The sequence below is a fragment of the Artemia franciscana genome, chromosome 14 (genome assembly GCF_032884065.1).
Source record: "Artemia franciscana chromosome 14, ASM3288406v1, whole genome shotgun sequence".
NCBI classification, from domain to species: domain Eukaryota; kingdom Metazoa; phylum Arthropoda; class Branchiopoda; order Anostraca; family Artemiidae; genus Artemia; species Artemia franciscana.
Genome location: NC_088876.1, coordinates 37,056,576 through 37,070,142, shown reverse-complemented (window position 1 = coordinate 37,070,142; position 13,567 = coordinate 37,056,576). Strand labels below are relative to the sequence as shown.

Below are 13,567 nucleotides of genomic sequence, written 5' to 3'. Positions count from 1 at the left end.
GGATAAATTTACAGACTAAAGTAGGCCTATGTCCCTGGAAGGTATTTTGAAGCAACTACCTCTGCTCCTTCTCCCTCTACAGGGCCTTGACCTTTGATGACCTTTAAAATATGTGTATTATAAAAGTCAAACCTTGCAAAATAGATCTTCTGCTTAATTGAAGCACAACAAAATTGTTTTCAGCATTATAACTTTGCTCAATTTTTTTTTATAAGGTTTTAAAGATATGCAAATACATTTCCTAAATTTTGAAAAAAAAACATTGATATGGCTCAAAACTACTCAGATAACAGGAATTGCATTTTCAGAACTAAAGGCAGAGAAAAAGCAACTGGTAACTGAAAAATTAAGGTAAAATGTTGTTTTGTCAAAATTTCAATACGTATAAACCTGTCATTTAGGCAAATTTCAGGGCCCTCTAGAGGGAGAAGGAGTAGAGGTGGGTACTTAAAATACCTTCCCAGGACATACTTTAGCCTGTAGATTTATCCCTGAAAGTTTCATTTTCCTAACCTAAACCGTTTCCGAGATAGCAAGAAGTCAATTGACTAGAATTTTACCCAGGGAAGTGTTTATACCACTAAAAATCACCATCTATCTTTTTTGCCTGTATCCAGTTCCTGATTGCCATTTAAATTTCATTTTGTCTGTTACTCATTTCTTATCCATATTACTGAGGGGTCATAGCTAAGCACTAGAGAAGTCATTGTTAAATATCTTGTGCTTAAGTATATATGGCTTGTTATAATTAACTAGAATTTTACCCTTATTTTTTTTCTAAGTATACAATGTTTGATATGTTCTAAGCCAAAAGAAGGACCTGTAGGCCTATTGAAGAAATTATTGTAAAAAAGGGATTCTTTATAATTTACATAATAATTATAGCTAATACATTCTACATGTAGCCCTACTTTACTTTACACTCAACCTTCCTAATATAGAAATATATTGCTGAAATTACATATTTTCTATTGATTCTTCCAATCAATCCCTTGACCCTAGTTCCTGTCAATTGAAGCAACTGTGAAGAAACAAGAACTGGAAAAAAAGTAACAGGTGGCACAGTACCCTGGAAATATGTAATTTGGGTGATATATTTGCACATTAGACAGGTTGGGGGTAATTTTTTGTTCTTCATATTTTTGACATACAACTAAAGTGAACATGCCACTGACACCTTTTTATGCTCTTTCCAAATATAATAATTGCTTCTATTGTAAATTCAAATACTTTTTGACCTAACCTAAATAATTTTGGCACTGACAAAACATAGTAAATTATTTTGTCAAAAACAACCAAATATGCATACTTTAGTTGAAAATTCAACACCAAAATTTTGCAAGAGAGATAAGATGTTCAAAAAGTCAAATGCATCTATTAACAATAGTTTCATGACCCTAAACAATTGTTCAGGTAATAAGAACATTGACCCATTTGTGTTGGAAGTGACCTTTATCCCCACCCCTATATATACCAATCCAGGGTATATATTTGCACATTTGGGGGGGGGGGGAGGTTAAAGTTCATTTCTGACAAAAAAAACCATTAAATTCAGATTCAGGATGCAGTTCTGACTACAGAGGTAAGTTGAACTTTACCCCCAACTAACCCCTAATATGCAAATATATACTCTGAATTGGTACTTGAAGAGGTGAGGGTGAAGTTCCTTTCCAATATAAAAGAGTGTTAATTTTGGATTCATTGTACAATTCTGACTATAGAGGTAAGTTTGTTTCTTAGCTACCTGAATAGTCCATTGATATAAACATTACCCCAGAGATCAATGTTGTCTCCAGATTCAAGATGAAATTCTGATTCTAAACATATGTATAGCAAACATATGTTCTGAAAAGGCAATTCCTGTCATTTGAGTAGAAATTTAACCTAAGGTTTTTTTTTTCTAAATTTAGGAAATGTATTTGCTGATCTTTGAAACCTTGTAAATTGGGATTGAGCAAAGTTGTGAAGCTGAAAATAGTTTCTTGTGCTTCATTCAAGCAGAAGATCTGTTTTGCAAGGTTTTACTTTCATAACAGAAAGATTTTAAAGGTTATCAAAGGTCACTGCCCTCTAGAGAGAGAAGGAGTGGAGATAGGTACCTTGAAATATCTTCTTAGGACATACTTTAGTCTCTAGACCCATTCCTGAAAGTTTTATTTTCATAGCTTAACCCCTTTCCAAGATAGCAAAAAGTAGCTAAACTAGAACTTCACGAGAAAATCTACCAAAATCACAGTTGTTGATTTTTTGATTAAAAAAAAAAAAAAAAAAAAAAAAAAAAAAAAAAAAAAAAAAAAAAAAAAAAAAAAAAAAAAAAAAAACCAATGCAAGGGGAGATTTTCAAAAGGTGTTGTCTTTAAAAGTGAAATTAGAAAAACATTAAGCCTAAATGCTTCAGTTCTAGTTTAATGGTTTGCCTACTCAAAAGAAAACATTATAAAATTCTAAAAAATACTTTGAAAATTCTAAAATACTTACTGAGCTCATCTATATCATTCCTAAAAGCAGTTTACTTTACTTCAACTCCTCCCCCTCCCACTGATGATCCAATATATAGGCTAACCCAAATTAAATATTCTTCATGCATTTTCCTGCTGCTTGGTTTTGGTATTACCTTAATTACCTTAATTTGCACTTTGGAATTGCATGAACTGTTGCTCCATAGTTGAGATGGCAATCAATCTGGTTGCTCTGTTAAGGTTAAGCAACACAGCTTCAGGACTAGATGCAATTTAAGCCCACTTGGTAACAGTGATCAAATGGTAGGAATGGTTCAAGAGCCATTCTCCAGCAATTTAGAGTTAGCACCACCACACAAGAGCAACTTCAGATTGAGTGTGCAACATGGCTGGGTATGACAAGCCACATCATTCTCCAAGCTGATTCTCTATTGTCTTCCAAGAATGTTATGGTAGTGAGGGCTGGGAGGAGTTTTCCCATTAGAATATCCATGGTTTGGCCTCCCATTCCTTGTTGAGCCTCTTTTTGAATTCATCAGGCAAGGTTGCAGAGAATGTCTCTTGGCTTAGTTGGTTCCAGTCATTCACCACTCAGTGGCTTAAAAAATCTAGTCAGACCTTGGTGTTAACAGTGGATTTGAATAGCTTTTTGGAAAGTCATTCTGCTTCTCTTTGGTGGGGAGAGAAGGTGAACAGCTTCTGGTCTGCTTGATGGAGGTACCTGTAGGTGAGCATCATGTTGTTATGCCTATGCTGAAAAAGAATTGTTGGGAGGTTATCAGATTGTAATCTACTGCAGTAGGTGTGACTGTGTAATCCATTGATGTATTTGGTGGCTCTCCTTTGTACACCTTCAACATGCTGAATTTCATTCTTGTAGAAAGGACCAGCAAGACATGTTTTGAAATCCAGGATTGGCCTGACCAGAGCTTTGTATAACTTCAGGAAAACTCTGGAAGATTGAATATTGATGGTTCTTTTCAGGAGCCCCAAATTTGTGTTTGCTTTCGAAACTGCTTTGACAGTGTGCTCATGGAATTTTAAACTGCCATCCAACAGGACTCCTAAGTCTCTACCACTACTAGAAGTAGGAAGCAAGACTGTTGATGATGTTTTGCTGGTGTACATGATGTACTGGTGCTGCAGATTGCCATAGCTGAAAGGAAGAGTGCCGCACTTTGAGATGCTGAAGATGTTGAGAGACACTTTGAATTGCAAACAAGCTATGTTGCTTGTTTGCCAATTAATTCATTTTTAGAACAGAATGACATATAGAAAATGCATAGAGAATAGTCAATGTATTTTGGGCTTTATATTTTACCATTAGAAGGGGAGCAATGGTAACTGGTAAAGAATCTACTCTTAGAAATGAATTTAAGGACTAAAATATACCCCAGAAAGGTGTTACCAAGCTCTTACATCTACACTTTTCTAGCACTTAGAGGTTTGCATTGATGACAGGTTACACCCATCCAAATTTTGACAAAAAATGCTATAGCTTAATTTTCAGGTTTCAATCTCTTTTCAATGGCTTTAGTTTTTGAAAATGTAATTATATTTCAGCTGGATTTTAAGATATATCAAGGGTTTTCCCTAAATTTATAGGCTAAAATATATTTTCAGACCCTTGAAAAATTCTAAATCAGGATGGAGCAGAGACATGAGGAAAACATTTTTCTTGCAACTCATTTGGCAGTACATTTGTTTCTCAAGGTTTCACTTTTATAAAACACAGATTATAAAAGGTCACAAAAGGACAGTGTCCTTTGGAGAGGGATGGGTGGAGGTAGGTACTTTTAGACACTTTCCCGGGGAGCTATTGAGACTCTGGATTAATTGTAGCTAGTGCAATAGTGCTGCCTAAGTAAAGAATGATGTTGGAATTTGAAGGAATTGGAAGGATATTGAAGGAGTTGTAATAGAAACTTCAAAAATGGCTCATTGTATTGGAAATTGAAAATATTAGTGCTCTTTTTAATAATAAAAAGGGATTGGAGGGCAAATAATCCCCCTCCCATGGCCACCCTTTCCCAAAACACATCCAATCAAAATTTTGAGATAGCCATTTTGTTCAGCATGGTTGAAAGGTTCAGAAATAATGTATTTGAGGATGACACCCCAGGGGCCCTCAGGGCAAAGGTTGTTAGGTATGCTCTGGGGCTTATAAGGTTTTTATAGAAAGTATTGTCATAGAAACTTCAAAGAGGGCTAATTTGTTTGGAAATTGAGAGAGCTATTGCCATTTTTGATAGTTGAAAGTAATTTAGTAATTATTATTAAATAATTAGTAATTAAAAAAAGGGTACTCATTTGATTGGAAATTGAAAGGTCTAGTGCTTTTATATTAGACAAAAGTGGTTGGAGGGCAAATGTCTTTAAAAATTAGGAAAAAACTAGGAATACAATTTTAATTAAAAGGATCTCCAATTTTTAATTCATTTTTTTTTTACACTTGCATGCACTAAAAACAAATATATGTGTGAAAAATTAGCAGAAAGTTAACAAAAAGATGGAGAATAAGGAAAATAAGCAAAAAGATATCATTATGGGGCTTTAGAAGTATAACTTTCATGATTGCTTTTGCAAAAGAAAATCACTTCTGTAAATCTAAGCAGTGAATTAATGTGAATATTGTTATCATTATTCAAGATTATAAACTTCAAATTATTAGTTGTTTGTTTTACCAATAAAACCATCTTTTTAGAACATCATTAGGATATTCTATTATATGTATCCCTTTGATTTACTCTTGACGCAGGAATAGAATCCTTATTTTCCGCTCCAAAAAATCACTTTTATTGCTTAATTGTTAAATGTTCCCTACTAACCAATGTTTGTTCAACAGCCCAACTAAGCAGAATAGGTGTTTCATCATGTTGATGTTGTATTAGTTGGCAATTATCTGCAGACAAAATGGGCATTACAAAGGTTGATAGTTTCTACAAGAGGAGTTTCTGCTTAAAATTGAATTGAATCTTAGAATTGAATTGTGGCAACAACAGAGAGAACACAGTAGCAATAATTTTTGTAGGTGTATAACATATATAAAAAAAGGTTAAAAAATCTTGATTTTCATGAATGAAAACACCAAAGATGGAGCCAAGGGAAAAAATGTTTTCATTTTGAGTACTTGATACTTTAACAAAATAAAGATAGCACCATTACATTCCTTATTTTATTCTGTGTTAAATTACCATATTCATGCTTCTGAAAATGCCCTCACCCCAACCCTCTTGATGGTCTCAGATGTAGCCATATGATATGTATGCAACTAAAAAAAAAAAAAAAACAACTCTGAAAGGTGTGGATTTAGAGCTTCCACTCTTCCTAAGAAAACAGATTAAAAACAAAAAGAGTAGTGCTAGTGGAATTAGGTTCCTTTTACCCACTTTTAAATTACACTTTTTTGCAATATTGTGGTTGCTCTTCTGAGAATACTACCCACCCCCGGGGAGTAAACTAAACGGATACCAACTAAAACAATGAAATTACTACTTATAATATGCAGAATAGTACTCGCTAGAGAAGCAGCAGTTTTTGCGCTAGTAGTAATATCAGTAGTATTGGTTGCAGATGTAGTAGTAGCATATAAATATAATCTTTTTGGTTAATTGATCATCTCCCTTATCAGTTCCTGAAAGTTCCAAATTGGTGTGCTCATTCATCCCTGAATTACCGTCGTACATAATGGGTTTTGATTTAGTTTAATACTCCCCTCAACATTCTCTGAAAGGCGCACCTGAATGCCCTTCTTCTTTTTGGAAAGTAAAGGTCAAACGCGCCCACCTTTTTCATTAATATATACGCCATATGTAATCCCCATGGACCTAATTATTGGACCTTTCAGCAATGCTGAAAAAAAAGAAGCTGTCTCAGCATTTTGATTGAATTTGTTTTTTTAATGATGAGCGTGGGGGGGGGGGTGTGCTGTCTTCCAATCATGTTTGACTCTTAAAAAGGGCACTAGAGCTTTTGATGCTTTTTATCAAATATGCCCTATCGGAAGCTAATATAACTACCCATTCCATATAAACCTTATATGCCCCAGGGCATAACTTACAACTCTTGCCCTTTGGCTCTGGAGGGTTGTGTCAACCCTAGAGGTGTTATTATATATTCGTTGAACTATTTTTGACAATGGCTATCTCGCGATCTCGATCAGATGGGTTTGCAGAAAACAGGGCTTCGGGGGGGGGGGGGTTAGTTGCCCTCATTCACTTTTGACTTTTATATGGAAGTTAGAAACTTTCCTTTTCTAATCAAATGAGCCTCTAAAGTTAATACGATCATCCCTTCCATAAAAACCATGTAGGTCCCAGGGCATAACTTATAACCCTTGCCCCCAGGCTCTCAGTGTTTGTTTCAACCCAGAAGGCCTTGTTGTATGATGTTTGGACTATTTTAAATAAATGGCTACCTCAAAATTTCTATTGGATGCATTTAGGAAAAAAGGATATGGGGAGAGGCTAGTTGCACTCCGATTCTGACAATGCCCCCTACCCCCTCCCCAAATGGTCCAGATATAATCCTGGACTGTACACAAAACCTCGTACAAAGCTAAAATAAAATTCAATAAAATTCTTACTGTATAATATTCAGAGTATTTCTATTAATCAGATTATTTTTCTCTCAATCGTTATCCACATTTTTAAATAATACGTTTATCCACCTTATCTGAAATATTTTGCTATGAAATATTTGCTATGCCACTAATTTTTTTTAGTGGCTCCTTTTCAAATTTTTTGTTTTGGGGAGAGGAGGTACAGTGTATTTTTCAAAATATAGGCGGCGATAGCGCTCATTTTCGATTTTTTCAAGAATATTCCAAAACGGTAGTTTTCAACAAAAATACCCCCCAAAAGGGAGAATTTTGAAATCTAAGGTTTGGGTGAGCTAACGATCCAGTGAGGACAAGCTTCTCCTTTCCCTACCTATTGAGAAAGAATTGTGATTTTGACGAATCCAAAATGAGGGGCTGCACAGCTTTCTAGAAACTCACAGCTTTCTAGTGAACTTGGCAACAAAATTGATTCGGTCTAGAAGCGTTTGCCTAGTAACGCTAGCACGGAAGTACTTCCATAGTATGGAAGAGGAGTATGGGCCAGAGGTTCGGAGGTGCAATTTTAAGGCCATATTTTTCAAAACATCCTGGACATTAGTGGAAGGGATAAGATACTTTCATTAACAGATATCTAATTACTTAATAAATGGGCCTCGCTTGATGTTAAAAGAGAAAACCCGAAATTGAGCTATTCATTCAAGGGGAAAGGAGACTTCGAACTTTCTCTTGGGGGTGTTAATCCTTTTAGTCCAATCCTCACAAAAGAATATGCTTTAAATATTTTTCTTGTTTACGCTTATTTTACGCCATGCCTCGCTAATAGTATTTTATATAAAGGTTCAATAGCTTGATGTTCAAGTTCTTTATTATTCTTTAGTTATACATATTTAAAACTATTCACACAACATCCCCGGCAGGGAGACCACCCTCAAAATCTACCCTTATCTTGTAAACTTACTTACCGATCTATCCTTTAATTGAGACCCGAAAAATTTTCATCCCCTTTATCATGGAGTACAAAACCGTATCCACTGGGGGGGGGGGGGGGGTTGTGAGTAGTTTACCTCCCCCCAAAAAATTTCTGACTCGTGAAAACATAACAAAATTACATATAAAAATTGATTTTTGTGTTTTAATCTTACATTTGCCCTCCCCCCGGAAAACTTTTGGCTATGGCCTTGATGAAACACCTTAATAATTCTTGACATACGTCCTGAGCCAATTAGGCTTTTTGGACTTTAAATTAGACTTTTGGTGTGTGTATTAAAGCAATAAGTATTGCCACTTTTTGTGTCGGCATTTTCTTTCCTTTTTTGCTGCTTTTGTGATGCATTTTTAACCCTAGCTTTATTTTGTTTTCAAGTTTTCAGTTGTATTTTTATTTTTATTTTTGACTAAAGTCTTGTTTTCCAGTTAACAATTGTTTCTGATTGTTTCTCTTGTTATTAGATTTTTGACCTGCAGTATGATTGTGGTTCTTTTCTGGTTTTGATGCTTTTTGACATGAAATTTGAAATTGTTTTACGAAATATTTAATTTGTTAGTTTTTTGAGACAACATTTTTCTACGTTTTGTTTTACTAATTGATTTTTCACAGCTATTTGATGTACTAAGTTCTTTTAATTACTTTTCAATATTATAGTACTGCTCTGGTGGTTTTTAATGTTTTTTCTGGTTCTCCTTTACTTGACAACACACTGACGGATCCTGGGGGCGGCAAGAGGGACTCTGCCCTGTCCCCTATATTTTCCTCTGTTTTTCACTCTTTTTTAACAATAAATTCGAAAATTTTGTCAAATTTTGATGCCCTTGTCACATTGGCCCCCAAAGATTTGCTTATTGCTGCCCATGTCATATCTCCCCCCCCCCCAAGATTTTATACTAGATCCGCCCATGTGACTTCAGGAGCAAATTCGCCTGCATTCGATTTTATGATGGTCTTTTGAAAAAAAAGATATTATCTTTCCTTTATCCTGGAACAGGGACGTAATTTGCTATGGGGTAGGGGGCAACTGCACCTCCCAGAAATCAGTTTGCCTCCTCTGACCACAGTTTGCCCCTCCCCAGCTGAAATAAATCTGCATAATTTAATCATGAATAGAAGCAGATCAGTTTTTTAGTACATATTTACCTTTATAGTACTATAAGGTACCTTTGTAGTACTTTTATAGGACTAATCTTTATGGTACCAAATGGCTAATTTTTTAGTTTTTACCTTCATTTTCCCTTGATTTAGGAAAATCGGCTTCAACTTTGCCCCCCCCCCCCCAGGATTTTGATGAAATTACGCCACTGTCCTAGAATAGTTTTAATTCTTTAGGTTTTACCATAAATTCTGCCCCACCCCCAACGTTTTTGAGAAATGGGACTGCTGCCAAAATCTATCACAAGCTCTAGTCTGTGGTGTTAGTTCATGAAAATTGGAGGGGAAGGGTAAATGCATTTTTTCTGCAAAAATCAAAACCGACTCGTTACTTACGTCAAGAAAAAAGAACGGTAAAATTCTAGTTAATTGACTTCTTGCTATCTCAGAAAGAGTTTAGGTTATGAAAATGAAACTTTTAGGGATGAATCTACAGACTAAAGTTTGTCCTGGGAAGGTATTTTGAAGTACCCACCTCCACTCCTTCTCCCTCTAGAGGGCCTTGACCTTTGATGACCTTTAAAAATATGTGTGTTATAAAAGTGAAACCTTGCAAAATAGATCTTCTGCTTAATTGAAGCACAACAAAATTGTTTTCAGCTTCATAACTTTGCTCAATTCCATTTTATAAGGTTTTAAAGATATGCAAATACATTTCCTAAATTAAAAAAAAAAAACATTGACATGGCTAAAAATTTTACTCAGATAACAGGAATTGCATTTTCAGAACTAAAGGCAGAGAAAAAGCAACTAGTAACTGAAAATTAAGGTAAAATTTTGTTTTGTCAAAATTTCAATAGGTACAGACCTATCATGTAGGCAAATTTCAGAGCCCTCTAGAGGGAGAAGGAGTGGAGCTAGTTGATTCAAAATACCTTCCCGGGACATACTTTAGCCTGTAGACCCATCCCTGAAAGTTTCATTTTCCTAACCTAAACCCTTTCCGAGATAGCAAGAAGTCAATTAACTAGAATTCTACCAAAAGAACAAAGAGCAAAGTAGAAATAGAACCGAAATTGAAATAACAGAAAAATGAACCTTAAAACTAATTAAAAATAAAAAAAATTAATATTGCTTGCGTTCATATTATTCGAAATTTCTTCATGTTTATTTTATTTATGTTAATATTGTAAGGTCCCATGGTGTAATGGTTAGCACTCAGGACTCTGAATCCTGCGATCCGAGTTCAAATCTCGGTGGGACCTTTTTTACAGTAGTAATTATGTGAAGAAAATGTTGTGATGCGAAGAATATTGTAGCTCTTGGTCTTTGAAACTTTAAACTAAAGTTCATTAGAAAAGCAGCTTAAAAAAAAAAAACTCCCACATTAACGGAAAGGCTACCAAACAAGTTTTCTTAGGAAAAGTAAAGAGTTTTAATAAGTCTAAAATGAGCAAAAATAGAATCATATAATCTACCAAGCGTAAAACTATCAAAAATCTGCATCAATAAATAAATGAAACCCAAAACGAAGAGAAATTACAATAAATAATCGAGTCAAACTCGAAACGAGTAGAAATTAACACTATCAAGGCACACAACTATGTCTTCTCAAGGCAAGAACATCTAAAAAAAATTCCAAACGCTTTCAGTTTTATAACTTTAATAAATGAAATATTATTAACATTGTAAAGAATAAGTATCACCATATGTATATTAAACTGACAATGTACATTTATTTGAATTTGTTTCAGTGAAGTGCAAATTATGTTTTGACTTTAAGAAAACATAGTGGTTGTGAACCCCTGTCATGTTAATTTCTGCTTTTTTTTTGTTTCATTTATTTATTGGTGCCGATTTGTGTTAGTTTTACGCTTGGTAGATTATATGATTCTATTTTTGCTCATTTTGGTTGAGTAGAGTTATTTTCTTTTCCTTGAAAAAACATATGTCGTGGAAAAAGTTTTTTAATTAATTTCTGTCCGTTTTATATTCATAGTCTTTTCAGGTCTTTTCAGTCTTTTCAGTCTTCAGTCTTTTCAGTCTTTTCATAGGAAAACAGGATTGGAAAGATTCAATCATTTTTGACTCATAAAAAGGGCACTGGAACTTTTAATTTCCAATCAAATTAGCTCCTTTAAAATATTAATGATATTATTAGTTATGGTAGAGCAACGGTCCATATGATATTGTCTATATGCCCTTTTGATACAGACATGTATTATAGATATTTTGTTTAATTAAAACTCCCCCTAAATATTCCGCAGAAGTAGTATCAAAAGTATACGTAGTGTTTTCTGGGTAGTTTGAAATCTGCCGCGACTTAACCTTAATAATGTTAATAATTAACTTAATAATTATTAATAATTAACCTTAAAAATGTAAGCCATTATTGTGATGTTTCTTTGTCACCCTTTTGACAATCACCCTTTTTGACGTGATCATAGTTTGTTTCGGTTCAGTTCAACATCTGCCTAAATATTCCTTGACAGTTTCACCTTAATACCCTTGGCTTTGTAGTAGCAATAGTTGTAGTAGCAGTAGAAGCATTAGCGATAGTATGCACACATCATTTTTCCTTTTTTTTCAACATCCCCTTCAACTCGCGATGTTCCTACTTAATACACAAATAAATTCTTAAGATACGCTCTTTTGACCGTCTTAATGCACATAATGTCTTTTGTTAGTTCGAATTTGCCATCAATATTCTCTCAAATTTTACCTTCATAGTCCTAGCCTTAATAGTACTAATATCTTAGCAGTTGCGGTGGTAGTAGGAGAAGTAGTTGCAGTGTTAGTGCTGCATTAGTAGTAGCAGGAGTATTAATAGCAGTGGTAGCATGCATATCTTGCCTTTTGATCAGTTCCCTGATCAGCATCCCTTTCGATGATGGCTTATTGAAACTTTTGGCATAAAAAAGTTTGACTATCTCTAAATTTTCATGAGGATTTGATACTTCAAACATCATCTTGTGAACTTTAACGTCGGCTGACTGTTTCAAAGGCGAAGGAACCATTAGCAAACTCTACCAGGGAACTACTTATAATAAAACTTATCATTGAAACACTTTCCTGGCTAGAAGTCTAATTCCTAGGCGACCGAAAGAGGGCTCATTCGAACGGAAATAAAAAGTTATAGTGCATTTTTAAGTAAACAACAATATGTGAGGGTAACAAGCCCCCCTCCCACGTCCGTTTTTTCTTCAAAGACATCAGATCAATTCTTTGAAACAGTCAAATGATTCAACATAGTTAAAATGTTCAATAACTATGCCTTATGAGGATGACAAGATCCCACATAGCCCATTGGAAAAAGGCTGTGAGTTACGCAATTTGCCCTTTGTTCAAATATAATATTTGTTATTGGGAAATGTTTGAAAAGAATTTGAAGGGAAATTTCTGCAAGGGGGATTTTCCCATGAGAAAAAAAGTTTTCAGGGGAAATTTTACACTTTGGAGGGAGGGAAGAGAATTTCCTGGTAGTGTCTGAGAGACTGTCAGAAAATAAATAAAAAAACAACGTTTTTGATGTGAAATTATGGAGCAACGTTATAACTTCAAATTAACCCATGTTGTTCTGTATATGAGGGGGACTGCCCCTTCCTCGACTCTCACTCTTTACGCTAAAGTTTGACTTTTTGTCATAACTCTTTAAGAGATACTCTGCAAACATAAGGACTGATAAATTTGAACGAGAATCTTTTTTTAAGAACTTGAAGATTTTAGCGTAAAGACTAACGGTTGAGGAAGAGGCAGTTCCTCCTCAGGCACGGAATAATTCTGTTTGTTTTAAGCTATAATGTTGCTCCTTACTTTCAGTTTAAAAACCTGTTTTTATTTTCAGTTTAATATCAGAGAAAACAAAGCATTTTTATTTCACAAAATATCAGTTTCATGTTGCACAACTTACAAAGTTTGCTTAATGTCGTCTTATTCCTTATAGTTAAGAATATAATTCGTTAAAGGTTTCGTTTGTAACCTTCCAAGATATTGGCTAGTGAACTTTGGATGGTATTTCGACTTGATGAATGTTTGTCCAACCTTGTAAATTTTCTAATTTCAAAAAATTATCTTTACTGTTTTTGGTCAGTTTAAACTTTACGCTTAAAAGTTGATCATTGCTCAACTAAAAACAATACGGAAGGGACACAGTATTAGCATTAGTAGGTTAGTATTTAGTAGATTAGTATTTAGTAGCATTAGTAGATTAGTAGATTAGATTAGATTAGTAGGTTGTAATCGTGTGTAATTTTGATTTTTCAACAAGCATGACTGAAATATGACCCAAATATTAAACCAAAAAATCATTTTGGAATTTGATGAACCTAAATTACGGCCAATTGTTACCAACTTTGCAGTTTCCCATTATTAAAAATACAGTAAATATAAACAAAAGAGGGGAACGAATTTAATGAGGGGCTCAGATCAGCACTTATTTGATGTTTATTCTTACAACTAATTGTC

General features: G+C 34.4%; 1 protein-coding gene and 1 non-coding gene across 3 annotated transcripts in view; one reads left to right on the top strand and one right to left on the bottom strand.

Annotated features, from left to right (window-relative positions):
- The window catches only part of LOC136035673 (tRNA modification GTPase GTPBP3, mitochondrial-like), a 287,196-nt gene that overhangs the window by 151,295 nt on the left and 122,334 nt on the right, over positions 1 to 13,567 (bottom strand). The window lies entirely within an intron of this gene.
- Trnaq-cug (transfer RNA glutamine (anticodon CUG)) lies at positions 10,297 to 10,368 on the top strand. The gene has a single exon. It is a non-coding gene; the product is annotated as a tRNA-Gln (tRNA).